Source organism: Ambystoma mexicanum, chromosome 1q (genome assembly GCF_040938575.1).
Source record: "Ambystoma mexicanum isolate Mex_15411 chromosome 1q, UKY_AmexF1_1, whole genome shotgun sequence".
In the NCBI taxonomy this organism is placed as follows: Eukaryota; Metazoa; Chordata; class Amphibia; order Caudata; family Ambystomatidae; genus Ambystoma; species Ambystoma mexicanum.
Genome location: NC_090922.1, coordinates 178,616,536 through 178,631,565, shown reverse-complemented (window position 1 = coordinate 178,631,565; position 15,030 = coordinate 178,616,536).

Here is a 15,030-nt window from a genome sequence, read left to right as displayed (position 1 = left end):
GAAAGTGTTATTTGAATGTGAGAATGGGTGTAAGGTGAGTGAGAGTAAGTGGGAGTGTAGTGGAGTAATTGAGGCTGAGTGAGAAGGGAGAGTAAAAGTATGCTGACCCAGAGAAGGTGGGGCAGAGAGTAGTGGGAGTGGATAGTAGTGCAAAGTAGTGGGTGTGGAGATTAGCGCAAGTGGAGAGTTGTGGAGAGTTGTGGAGAGGGGAGTAGACAGTAGGGAGAATAGGAGTAGATGTGAGGCAGAATAACATCAGAGGAGGAGAGAGATGGAGAAAAACAGAGTGGAAGAAAGAGAAGTGAGGAGAGTAGAAGAAAAGGAATAGGAGGCAGAACATCAGGGTAAGGAGTACGAGGGCATGAAAGGAGGAAGATCAAGTGAGACCTGGACCTGGACAGTTGGCAGGCACCAGTTCCTATAATCATTCTTATTGTAGGACACCAGGTCAGGTTACACCTAGAAGACCACAGATGGAACAAGATGGATAAGAAGGTTACCTTTAGGCCTTCACACCTAGCCAGCCATCATTGTTCTAGATAGTAGGGTTACTGATCTCTAGTGACCATCTTGGCAATTGGGTAAGCTTGGGCTAGGGGGGCGGGAGACCAGGGAAGATGGGACAGCCCTTAGTTGAAGACCCCTTTCAATTAGTCATGGAAACCCTCTAACCCTCTTTGAGAATTGGTGTGTTGTAAAGGCCATCTACGACACCTGCCCCATGTGGAAGTTACTCCCAGCTTCCAGTAATCTATGTTTGTGATTATCCTCCAGGTCCTGGGCAAAACCCCTACTTTGTACCCTTTCAAGACGGTCTGTTGCATGGTCTTCCCCCGGCATGTGTCCTTTTCATACATATGCCTCTGCTTTGATCATGTGCTTAACATAGCCCTGGTGCTGTAACCACCGGCCATTAATGGGTGGCACTGGGCTCCCTCTTACAAAGAGTCCCATTTTATTGTTAATTTCTGTGATTTAGTTTGGGTGCAGTACTTCTAACCACGCTTAGAGGTCTCTCCCTTTTTGTTATGCAGCTTGAGTTTAGGGCCCTTTAGGAATGTGCATGCAATGGATGGGTTCACAGAATAACCCTCAGTCCAAATAACCAAACCAACTCAGGAAGATGGCAAAGTACTGTTTTATTAACAATTATCTAAAACAGGGAGTTACAACGAACATCAACAGATGTACGCTCGATTTCTCCCAACTACTTTTTCACACAACATAGACTTTATACTAAAAAACACATTAGAGGTGATGTCATTCTATGTGGCAAATAACGAAAAACCTACTGGGATCGGGATAGACTTAAGAGGAACATCTAAGGACACATTATATAGGAACTAGGATTGTGATTGGCTGCACACTGTCAGGTGGGCAATATATGCCTACCTCTAAAACATGTCATCTTTAAAACCATTCAATACGCAATTTCTTATTGGTCTTTGAACTATAAGGTCCTTCATTATATGGACCACTACAATTGGTTGGCACGCTTGTGCCATATCTGGAACATTTGGTTCATTTAACAGCATGTAATCCCAGACTCAGGTGCATGGAGATGGGCCTGACTCTACCTCCCCACCCAACTAGCTCAGCATCTCTCATTACCCAAGCCTTCTGCCATGAAGATTGTCTTTGAACTTGCCCTTGCAAAGTATCCTTGTCTCTGGGAATACATGGGAGTATGGGCACTCACTATCATTGTTCTAGGACTCCATGTTCGACTCTATTTTCATCCTTGGCTCATGTGACAGGAGACCATGATCTGGTCCATTTTGAAGGTTTTAAATTTCTTAAATGAATAAAACTTGGTACTCTTGGTGTTCTTTCTTTCACTGTAACAAGGGATGATTCATCCTTCGCACGTTCACTCCTTTCCAGAATAGATAGCTGACCTTGGCTGCTTCAATCTTGACTCCAGGCCAGACAACCTCGCCATGCAGCTCCATGATTTCAGCTCAGCTCATTCTTGCTGCAACACAATTCTCCCTTTCCTCTTCATTGGTCTTGGCTTACTAACTTCATGATACCGATGTCCAGCTCCTATACAATGGTGGCTTCGCCTGCATTCTATTCACTACGTATAGCCAGCTTCTATGATGACTTAGTCTACCTTGCGTTTCAGCGTCTGTACAATTATTGAACTGTTGATTCTCTGCAACACTTTGTGCAAGTGTAATCTTCTTTTTCATATTGAAGAGTTCACTCGAATCTTTACTTCGTCATTAGTTTCTGTAGGCTCCATACATCCTCTACAGCCAATTATCGTCTCTTCGGGGATATATTTGATAGGATTGTCTCAATGGGTATCTTCTTTCGACTATACGCTGCGGTATTGGCACAACTGCTGGTGTCAAACATGGCACAATCTCAGGCCTCCAACATGTAGGAGGTAAGGAGGTGGGATTTCCTGCAGAGGCATGCAGCTGCTCCTCTAGAAGTTTCTGTACTGCCCTTGTTCTTCTGCTGTGCTGAGCACTGGTTTGGATATTTTGGGCCATTTCCTTGGGGTTTAGTCTTAATTTGAGCATTTTGTAACCCTTTGTACAGCATGAAATATACTGTAAATGAGTTTGCTTTGGAAGTAAAAATGTGTGCTGGAAGATCACTTCGCTGAACAGAAGCTCCTAATTATTATTCTCTGATCCTATACAGGATTAATGGTCAGCTTTGCTCCAGTGATCTTGGTAGGTGAGAGGTCAGTGCAAGAGTCCTGTAGATTGTAAATACAATTTCATTTTGGTGGAAAACCCTGTTTGACCTTAAAAAAGCATCTTATGCTAAACATCACCTTACTTTTGACAGTACCTTGTAGCCCCAGATAATTCAGTGGCCCTCACTATAAGTTTGGCGGAATGGGTTTACCGGCACCGGTAAAGGTGCCGGTGCCAGTTAACCCCGTTCCGCCCTATTACAAGGTCTCCTCGCGGGACCCGCAACGGGCGCCTGGAAAAACCAGGCGTCCTTACCGGGTCCCGCGAGGGGACCAGAGAGCTAACAACGGGCCCGTCATTAACGGGCCTGTTGTTAGCTCCATCCCCATTCCCATTAAGCCCTTTGGGGGCTCGAATGGGAATGGGGATGGACCGGGTCTGGGTTCCTCGGACGGGGAATTACCGGGTCCGCCAAGGTTGCGATGGTCTGGTAATTCCTCATAGGAACCCGGCACCGGATTCCGGTATGGAGGCAACCATGCCGCTAAAAGCTGCATGATTACCTCCAACCTTCTAATGAGGCCCCGTGTGTCTGTGTGTTTTCAAAATCTCTGTGAGTGGGTTTAGCTAGCACCAGGCTTGTCTGGAAAACAGAGCACCCCGGACAGCAGCCCCAGTAGCTGCCTGGGTTGGGGAAAAGCTAAACTGTGTGCAAAAGGAAACTGTGTGTTGTTTTCCAGTGACCTGTGAAACCTGTTCATAGATGAACAGAGAATGGAAAACAAAGAATTCGTCCATGCTGCCAGGTTTACTGAATAAAAAAAAGTGTGCAATGCACTTCCTGTTTTGTAACCCTTCTGTGAGCATAGATACAACCAGTCCACCCTGTTCCAGTGCTGTCATTGTGCGATTTATGCAAATCTGTCAGCAAAGGTGTGCAGATTTCCAGTTAAATGTCACGTTTGTTCTTTCTGGGGTCTAGCATTCACTTTGGAGTTCACATTGATTTGCATGGACTGTGTTTCCTGGCCTCATTCCTGCCATTCAGTATCTGCTTCCCCATTCCCATCTGTTTATGCCAGGCTGGTCTTTTTCAAACATTGAAATGTAACCTCTGCTCCCGGAAACCGCGATATCCACTAGGGTGTCATGTATTGCCTGTGTGTCACTAGCAGTTGTATATGCATTTCGCTACACTTTCTTCTGATATCCCAGTATCCCCCCATTGTTCATGCGTGAAGGTTGCCCCTAGATCCTCTTTCCATTTACCCCTCACACCTAGAGGGGAGGCCGGCCCTTTAGACAATAGAAGCTCATATAGTCTCGATATGGCAAGCCCGCCCTCTGCTACATCATATAGGACATCCACTATTGAGTGTTTCTCCATTAACTCGCTGTATGCGGGCCCCCTACGTGTGATCCCTCTTTTGACAGTGCTATACGCTAGATATTGCCCTGCGTGGATGCCCATCTGCTCGGCCAGCTCCAGGAAGAGTATAAAAGCAGTATCTTGTAACAAGTCCCCTTCTGCCCCTGGTCCTTCTCAGTCCTCCTGGCTGTCGGCCTCAGACATTGCCTCTTACTTCTCCTTGAAAGTCATTCTATTCGATTCCTTTATTGTCCCTTCTTCCGCATCATCTTTCTTTCCCCTCCTCCCCTTTCCTCTCCCCCTCTTATGTCTTCTTTTCATCCCTCTCCCCTCATATTTCATCCTTTCTTTCCGAAACCCACCCTCCTGCTGCCCCTTCTGACCATCTTCGCTCTTCTTTCATTCCTAAAGTCTATCCTTTTCCCTTTCCCTGCTTGGCTACACTCTTTAATCTTTCTCTTCAGCCCCCAAACTTTCCCTCTTCATTCAAACATACTACTATACTTCCAATTCTCAACAACCCTTCTTTCAATTCCTCTCTCCTTTCTATCGCCTATATCATTCCTTCCTTTTATGTCCAAACGTTTGGAACGTATTGTCTATTCTCAAGTCTCTACTCATTCAAGAATAAAGCATTGCTTTTGTAGGTCATGCGCAGCTGTTCAGAAAGTATATACATCAATTATGGTTCCTAGTTACAAGAAGACATATCTAAATATGAAAGATGGTTTTTTTGGAGAATGTATAGTAGTCAAGAGTCAGTTTAATACTGTTCTAGTATAGCCAACACATGTTTCGAACCATGCAGTCTTTTTGAAGGCTATTTCAGGTATCCCATTGTATGTATCATTTGTATTATATAATAAATCATCACAACATTTGTATGGCATTTAAAACAAAAAGATTGGAATTCCAAGATGGGCGCTGCATGTTAAAGACGTGCTTGCAAGTGCTCCGTCCATGATGAAGCTTTTTGCCTTCTAGCCGTGCCGAATGCTGTGAAGAGGGGGCCGTGTGTGCTGCTTGACCCCCAGAGGCTGTTTGACACCCAGATTGCATGGGATTCGGTCCGCTTACTCTGGATTCGGGTCGGATTGTGTTCAGGGCGTGGCAGTCTGAGTGGAGCTACTGAGGTGTGGTCTTCTGGCTGGGGATCCCCGGATACTGGACATCATCTACCCCTGGGGGTGCCCCCCTGCATGTCAGAAGGCCCCCTACCTAGAGCGGAGGGGCCAGTGGAGTCCTGGAGACAACAGTGTAGAGCAAATTGTTTGGTGGCTGTGCAGACAGGGCTCAGCATCTAGGACACCAGCTGGAGTGTGGGAAGCACTCCCACGGCTTGGAGGACCGAGAGCGGGGTGAGGTGCATGGCTCAGCCCTTATCTAGCAGGGATCCCTCAGTGTAGGAAAAGTAAAGCTGAGTCACGTCGGGCATTAGCTCCCAAAAGGCATTCAGAGGGCGACATGATGCATTAAGAAATCCTTCCCAAAGTAAGCGGGTATATTTTGAAGGTGGAGGAAAATACCAGTGAACATCTCCATTAGCACCCAGTAAGACATATATTTTTGTGGTATTACGTGGAAGCAGGGCAGTGGCTGGCAGTACAGTAGGTCTACATCCCTACCTTATTTGCTAAACATCTCCTTTCAGCGCAGTTTTTTGAATCAAGTCAAGAGCAAGTAAATCCCCCTGAGTTATGCTATAAACGTCTGTTGAAAGCGGGGAATGCATTGCCATGAGTAGAAAATAAAGGGGGACAGTCTACAGGGAACATTGGTCTAAACCAACTAGGGCATACAGAACCCGGCTTCTGTAACCCACTAATAAGACTTGATAATGGGGGAACTACAGTGAGATTCGCAAAACCGCACAAGGCCTATAACTCTACGCACATGCCAAGAGGTAGAAAGAAACAGACCCCGGTTGGACTTACGCAACCTCATCAAACTGTATCCAATCCATTGGAGAATCTTTGGGCAAGGAGCTCAGACACAGCTATGTCCACGGATCCACCTGTGCTGCAGCGTCCTTTTGAATTGCATAACGAAGAACCAGAAACGGCTGGTTACATGTCTTTGTAACAAAGCATTTTATAACAAATGCACATATATAACGAAAATTATATAACGACAAAACATAACACATTTTCTTTTTCTTTGGTGGGGGTCCTCCCCAAACATCCATTTCCCACCCCTAAAAATCCACCCAACCGTTTCCCCAAAATATTTAACCCTTTACCCCACCCCTACATACATTTGTTATGTTTTTTGTTATATAATGTTCATTATATATTCATTCGATATAACATTTACGTTATAAAGACTGTATATTAAATGGCTGCCTCAAAAGAGGACTTTACCAAATGTTTTCAAGACTTTCAGGAACAAAGTCTGCTTCCTTTCAGCTACAATTTACTGAGTTTACTTCCGAAATCAGGCATTCTATTGCAGACTTTGGTAAGGACATTTCTTCTCTGGGGGATTTGTTTCTACGAATGAGCTATCCAGGAACTTGCAGGTGATAGTAAACAAACGGGGGTCTCTATAAAAGAACTGTTGAGGTTGACATGTAACCTTGAAATTCAAAGTGAAGACCTAGAGAACCGATCAAGGTGCTCCAACATACAAATTAAAAATCTCCCAGAATCACTAACAGATCCAGACCTAAAAGAGGAGATAACACAGATTTTCACGGATCTTACAGTGAGTGAGGAAAATATCAATATTCCGATAGATCAGGTCCACAGGACGGGACCAAAGAGAACAGAACCAGGTGCTGGTCCTCGGGATGTATTGGCAGCATGTGCACTACACCCACAAAAGGAGCAAATATTAAGAGCAGCCAGAACAACAGCACCGATAATGTTTAACGGGGCTGAGATCCAATTCTATCAAGACCTTTCACTGATTACAATAAAAAAAATGCAGAGACATGCAAGTGGTGGTGAAAACTCTCCAAACACGCGGAATCAGGTATATGTGGTCTTTTCCATTCAGACTCCTTTTCTCCCTGGAGGGCAAACAACATAGAATAACTTCCAGAGAATCAGGGGTGGCATTGCTTCAAATAGAAGAGAAGGTAGATACGGGGCTAAAGTCTGGATTCGGGGCCACGTCGGATCATAGTATCAAACAGACTATACCAACCAGACCATGGGAATGGTCCCTACAGGAACGACGCAGAAGGAAAAATAAAGATCCACAAAAAGACGATCGACGCACCCTCCTTAAAGGTCCAAAATCCCAAACTTCTACATAGAGGTGTTTCAACCGAAAGGACTATGCACTCAACCGCAAAACGGGGAAGGTAAATTTAAGGTACGACGGGGATGGAACATCACATCTTGGAACTCATCTGTTCAGGTAACAGATGGTGGTGTTAGAACACCCTGCACTTTGCCCTGGGGTTGTAGGTGACTCACATCCAGTGGTTGGTATCCTGGGATACAGTAGGTACTGTGACTCACACAAGGGGACTTGTTGGGGGATGGTGAAGGGGAAGTGGGGGGTGAGGATGGGAAAGTTTGTTGGGGATGTGAGGGGAAAGAGGGAAGGGGTAACTGCTGTGCATTGTTAACTTGAAAAATACAGTGGAATTGACTGCATGTTTGACAGCCCCATGGTAATGGGACCGGGTATTTTATTTTATTGAAGCTCTTAACGTTTAATATTAGGGGGCTCAACACTCCAATAAAGCATAAGAAACTACAAGGGCTGTTGAGGCGCCACCAACCGGACTTGGTGGCGCTTCAAGAAACCCATATTCAGAGAGCGTATAGACAGTAACCTGTTATTTTACAGGCGAATGCTGAAGCGAAGGTAGCAGAGTACTTATTGCTATCAAGGCCAATACCCAAACCAAGGTATTACACACTCAGATCCATAAAAAGGGCAGATATATCTTTGCTGTCTTGGAACTTAGCAGTATTGAAGTGACAGTGGCAGCAATATAGACCCCTAATGTAGCCCAGGAAGGTTTTCTGAAATGTACTCTGGGGCATCTGGAGTCCTTTATGGAGGGTATAACAATGCTTGTGGGTGACCTTAATATAGCATAGGACCCCACCCGAGATCGAAGCACGACAGCACGTTATGTCCAAGCTCATCCTTCCGCTACCCTAAAACAGAAACTTGAACAACTCTCTCTGGTGGATGTTTGGATGACGTTTAGGGGGACAGATAAAGGATATACATTTTATTTGCATGTGCACTGGTCCTTTTCATGTATAGATTATGTCTGGGCCTCGATCTCGCTGATGGGCAGCATTACACAAATCACAACCCATGCGATATCCATATCGGATCACGCACCGATAGTGGTAGAGCTAAAGGTTGCTAAAGACGAGCAGAGACTAAGGGCATGGAGATTCCCACATTTCGGAATATTTTGGCTCCCAAATTGACTCACTTATATAACTCTTTTGCATCCTCAGGTACAATTTAATTCACAATGGAAGAAGCAAAAATAGTGTTATTACCCAAGCCAGATAAAGACCGGAGTAATTGCGGGTCTTACCGCCCGATTGCATTAATACATTTGGATGCAAAGATATACACAAAAGTGCTAGCAAAAAGGATGGAGGTTTTACTTCCCTCATTAATACATCCTGAACAGACCGGCTTTATTAAACAGTGAGAGACACATGACAATATCAGAAGAATGTGCCACATTACAGAAAAAATAGAAAAGAAAAACGTTCCGGCAGTTCTCGTATCTATAAGCCTTTGATTTTGTCGAATGGTCGTTTCTCTTTCTCACCTTAGCTAAAATGGGATTCAGTCCTAAGTTTATTGATAAAATTAAGGCTAATTATAAACAACCATCAGCGAGGTTGTTAATTGGTTATTTGTCTCTTCCCATTCCACTGCAACGTGGGACCAAACAGGGTTGATCCCCATCTCCATTATTATATGGACTTCACCTGGAACCGCTACTTGCTAAGGTCAGACAGGCAGATGATATTCGGGAAATCTACTTTGGTAGGGTTCCACATAAATTCATGGCGTATGCAGACAATATGCTTGTCCTGGCTTCAGATCCTTAAAAAACACTATAAGCAGCGACAAGAGAATTTGTGAAATTCTGGATGGCTGCAGGTTTGAAAATAAATAAATAAAAATCCGAAATTTTAAACGTATCCCTCCCTCCCTCCCTCCCTCCCTCAGACATGCAAGTCTTGCACTTACACACACAATTTGGCTGGGCACAAGAAGTGATTCAATTGTTTGGGGTGACTATAACTTCTACAATAAACGGCTTCTATGAAGCCAATTACCCCCCCCCCCCCATGTTAACAGAAATTAAAACACAACTCGGAAAATGGGACCCCTTGACTATTTCCTGGGTAGGTCGAATTAATTTGGTAAAAATGGTTACGCTGCCGAAAGCCGTACGTTTCAAGCATTACCAGTTTGGGTCCCCACCATAGTTTTCCAGAAATTACATAAAGCAGTCTCGATATTTATATGAAACAACACAACTCCGAGATTGGCTCTACGTACGCTCATGACTCTAACAGGTAAGGGGGTCTAGGTCTCCCAGATTTTATAAAATATTATCATGCAGCCCAAATTAGGGTTCTCTATTGGACTGGTTTGCGGAAGACTCAGGGAAAAGATGGGTACAAATGCAGAGGGCGTTGGGTGGCCCCCAGCTTGGGGATATAACCTATGGCTTCCCAAACAAGACCAACCCCCGAACATGCATCCTAGTATACTTATGAAGCTGGTTGAAGATGTTTGACACACAACAGTTAAGAAATATCCCCTGACTACATATCCTTCCCCTTTGATGCCATATAATCCCCAATTCAGTCCAGGCCTTAGACCCAACGCATTCTTAGAATGGAAACAGGCAGGTTGTATGAGGGTGCGAGATATGTTTCAGAGTAACAACCCTAAATCCTTTGTTCAATATAAGCAGGAGTTAGGTCTCAGAGAATCCAGTAGATTTCAATATTTCCAAGTCAGACATTGGATCCTTGCATGACCAGTGAGGAAAGCGGCAATACGAGAGCTTACTTCTTTCGAAGAATATGTGATGTCTAACACTGGGAATAAAGCTCTTATTTCTAACCTAACAGATTGATGGTCGACATTACCCCTAAAACATTGACAGGTTACCAACAAGGCTGGCACTTGATATTGGGGGAAGAAGTGTCAGAAGAAGAATGCGACAGCAATACCCAAATAAGCTAGGTTGATTCAGATCAGAGAATTCTGGTACAAACTCATGGTACAATGGCATTATATACCCACACATCTACAGAAAATGGAACCCTCTGTTTCAGACAAATGTTGGCGAGACTGTGGAAAGTGGGTGATTGGAAACATATCTGGTGGGATTGCACAGGGTTGGAGCGACAATGGAAAGAGGTGAATAAATACATGGTTCAAATGTTTGGTTTGAAGGAACCTAGGTAATTGGAATCCTGTCTGCTGGTGGTAATGGAAGATAACCTCAGACACAGTCCCAAACAAATATTGAAGGCTTTCACTATATTACAATTAGCGGCCTTATTGGTGATCGCCCAAAAATGGAAGTCAGAAAAATCACCTCACGTTAGCGAATGGTTGTCCAAAGTCTGGAACTTTGTGGTCTTGGAGTTGATAACATATTCTATGCAAGGGGATCACTCCAACTTTACTCAGGACTGGAATGTGGTGTTGAACATTTTCCAGAAAGACTATAATGTTGCTTATTGCCCGCAGAAACTGCGCATACTGGGAATTGCTTGAGGATGCAAAAAGAAATGATTGAATTCATAAATAATGTATTCTACTGTTTGTGATTTGCACCACACACAGCAGGGGGGCGGTAGTGGTGGAAGTGGGGAGGGTGGGCTGTATAATTGTGATTAATGTGAAATGCCAATAAAAAACAAATTACATTTTATTCTACATATTATTGGATCCATAAATTTAGGATGTGTGTGTTGTCGAAAAAAGGAATTGGTTAAAAATAAATTGCAGATGTAGGAAACACGAATACAAAAGGAGAGAAGAAGAAATAAGAGGGCAGGGGGAAGGGAGAACAAAAAGACAAATATTAATCCTCATAAATAAGCATGTTGCTTGTCTGTCTATACTATGCATTGTATTGCAAGATTCATATTTATTATATTGTTAAAACACTCCTTGTGAAGATGTGTGCAGCGTTCTCGTTATATCAATATTATCCTAGGTAAACTGAATGGGATCTATGATGAACAAGGGTGAGTATACTGTGTCTAGAGCTAGAATATGGGTTGGTTGTGAATGCTAGTTGCAATATAGGGTGCATAATCTTACTCTCAAACGTTTTTTAACTTGTCATGAAATGGGTGATTTCCTCAACAAAAAAAGCTTGGCGGCGGTGTCTAGTACTTTGTTCCCTGTGTTAGTGTAGCTGTAAACAGAATGAAAATGCTTCATTCACTAGGAAGACAAAGTTATAATTAATGTCTATTCTAGATCAGAGGAGACTTGATTTGCTCTTAAACATCAGAATACCATGAATTAAAGATCTTCTGTTTCGGCATAGCTGGTCCTTTCAGTTTCTTCAGCTTATCAGCACTGCGAATGAAATTAAAGGTTCACAGTTCACCATCTATATACTTTTAAAGATTCTTCCCAAGGTAGGTATGTAAAACTAAAATTCTCATACCAACCTTATTCATGATGGATAGTGGTCTACCCTCGCTGGAATCAGCAATCTTGGTGTGTTCCGCATGCCGGAAGGGCAGTTGCCATTTTTGTTATTGTATCTATGTGCAGGATAATGTCACAAATAAGGAGTGTGATGTCATGCTATGACTTTGTTAGATAGACGTAATTCGTATGACATCATCTATGACGTTAGTAAATAGACCATCAATATAAGTGTTTATACTTAACCGGAGTGCACTGAAATAATTTGTCTGCAATGCCTGCTCATTCACAATTAACTTATAGAGGATGATTATTCAATATATTGACTAGTACATCCTATCAACATTGGCTGCAATCTAGATCTTAGTTGAACTGTCCAAATTATGAAATGTGGATAAGGTCATCAAAATTCTCATTATCAAACATTTGCAAACAGGCCCTAGAGTTTGATCCAATAATCATGTAAAAATCTTTTTGTGTTTAATGCCATGCAAATGTTGTGTTGAGTTATTATATGATACGTAAAATGGAATAACTGAATTAGCCTTGAAAAAGACCACATGGGTCGAATCACATGTTGGCTATATCGGCTACTCGGCCCACACGTCAGCTACTCTAAACACACATGCCTTAAAAGGATAACGAAATGTTCTGTTTCACCAATGTATTGTAATGTATTTCCTTCCCTTCTGTAACCAAGTGTAACTACAAGTAAGAGCGCTGGGATGCTTAGGGGCTGCTTTGTGCGCTATACAAATGTAAAAAATAAAATGAAACAAATTGAATTTCACTCCATTCATGAAAAAAGCATAAAACTGACTTCTGACTACTATATAATCTCCAAAATCTATCTTTCATGTTAAGGTATGTCTTTTTGTAACCGAGAACCATTATTGATGTTTATATTTTCTGGACAGCTGCGCATGACCTAAAAAAGCAATTCTTTATTGTACCTCACGCAGCAGCTAACAATCAGGATCTGTATTTAGGCACATAGTGCACTTTCTAATTACCCAAACCTTTCCTCCTTATTTAGTCTACTCATATCAATACTGCTTCTCTTCTCCCCCTACACCAGTCTGGTTTTTCCCTCCTTTCACTCTATGGAAACTGGCCTTCTTTCTGTCTGTGACCCTCTCCTTTTCGCTTGCTACTTGAAGTAATCCTCTCTATTGGTCCTTCTCGACCTATAAGCCGCTTTTGACACGATCCATCAATCTCTTCTTCTCTGTTCCCTTTCCTCTCTTGGTTTTAGGGATTCTGTCTTAAACTGGCTCTGTTCTTACCTCACTAATCCTACATTTCCAGTCTCATGGGCAGGCCACACATCATCTGTCCTCCCTCTTCAATGTGGTGTACCCCAGGTCTCAGTCATAGGTCTGCTCACATTCTTCCTTTGCACAATTCCTCTTGTTTCTCTTATCTCATCTTCTGGTCTTTCTCGCCACTTCTATGCAGATGATGCACAGCTTTTTCTCTCTTTGTCTCCTTCCATTCACTCTACTCTTCCTTCCTGTCTTCTTGCTGTCCAGTCTTCTGTGGCGGATCATTATCTCCATTGAAACCCCTCCAAGACTGAGGTTATTTTCTTTCTTGCCTCTACTATTCGTCCACCTCGCCCCCCTTTCTACCTCTTTTCCTCCTACTTTCCTCAACATCCCCTCATCTGCTCTGAACACTGGTGTTATCCTGGATTACTCTCTCTCACATACACCTATTAAATCTCTACTACGGCTCGCTCCTGCCACCACCAGCTCCTTATTGTTCAAAGGTACAGCCTTTCCTTTCTTTTAATGCCACAAAATGTCTTATGTACTCTCTCATAATTTCTCGACTATTCTACTGTTCTTCTTGTCTTCTTGGCCTTCCTACTACTCACCTGTCTCCTTTTCGCGCTATATACAATTCCTCTATTCGTCTTCTCTTTTCTTTATCCTCCAGTGAGTCAATGTCCCTATGCAGCACTTCAGTGACTCCCTGTCAAATAGCACCTCCTTTTCAATTTTCTCTGCCTCGTTTTTAAGTGCCTCCATGGTCTGCTCCATCTCTCTTCTTTGATTTCATTCGACTCACCTTTTCCCTCTCTTCAGTCAGAATCCCCTTTCCTTCTTGCTGTCCCTCGTCCTCCATGTGCTAAATCTTGTTTTTGTTCTTTTTCCGCTATTGGACCCCCAAACATTGGAACACGCTCCCCCCTCATTCTTGGTTCGCTCTATTCCTACCTTCTCTTCAGAACCCGCCTTAAAACGCATTTCATTACCTGCTGATTTGGTTGTTTCCTTTCCTTTTCATTGATTTGTATTGCCTCTTTTTACCTGTCAAAACGCTCTCGTGTCTAGTGCCATATGAATCCGATTAAATAGAAATACAAATGTTTGTGCATCTCCATGCTCCCCTGTCCATATACTATTGCCTTTGCCGCAATACAACTGTTCTCTGATTAGTTGTACCACTCCAGCTTGCCATTAGATGGAAAAGAGGAAACCCATGTCATCACCAGTCCCAGGCAAGAGGCTTTTAATAAATACATACTTACTCCCTGTTTGCCACATCGCACAGGTAAGCTTTTGGGTAGGTGTCTTACTTTTCTTTCATTTTGCCATTGCTCTGTCTTGTAGGTTCTTCTACAGCAATACATATGCCATCTTGTACAGTTCTATCTCACCTGTGCACCACCACAGACACAGTTTCTTTTTATACACAGAACTGTCACCGTTGTACATGACTTCTCATTCACCGACATGGGCCTGTGCTATGTGCTCGGGTGGGTGCAGGGGGAGGGCTGAAGCCACTAGCCTGCTTTCTGGTAGGAATGGTGCATTGGGACTTGCTTACTGCAACCTTGCTATTCTACTTTAAACAATGGAACAACAGCATAGCGATAGTTTGTTTCTTTGGAAAGGTCCTGTGTTCTGTTGAAAGGTGTGCTATGCCCCTAGTGTTACCCCCCCACCCCTCGAGGCTTTATCATCCCTGCTGTCTGGGTGCAGCCCAGTCACCACAACACCAGCTACCCAGGATGGGCACTTTATGGGGTGGCTTGGGGCACATACACCACCTATAGCTCCAGCAGTGCACAAGCCTTACCAGCTTTGAGCACCAGCCTATATGCCCTTTACCCACCACCCATCCCTTAATACCAGCACCAAGGTCAATCAGCCTGCCCCACATGCCACACAAGCACTGGCCCCTGCCCCAACTGATGCCCAGGTGCTGGAAGCCACTATTCAGGACTTTAAAATGGTCATGTGGGAGACCATGGGCACTGCACTGGAAACCAGCCACTACAGATCTTATCTAGGGAGGTGCCCCCACCCAGAGGAGAGAACTCAAACTGACTTGTATTTGTGTTTGTATTTCTTTATTTGTATAGCG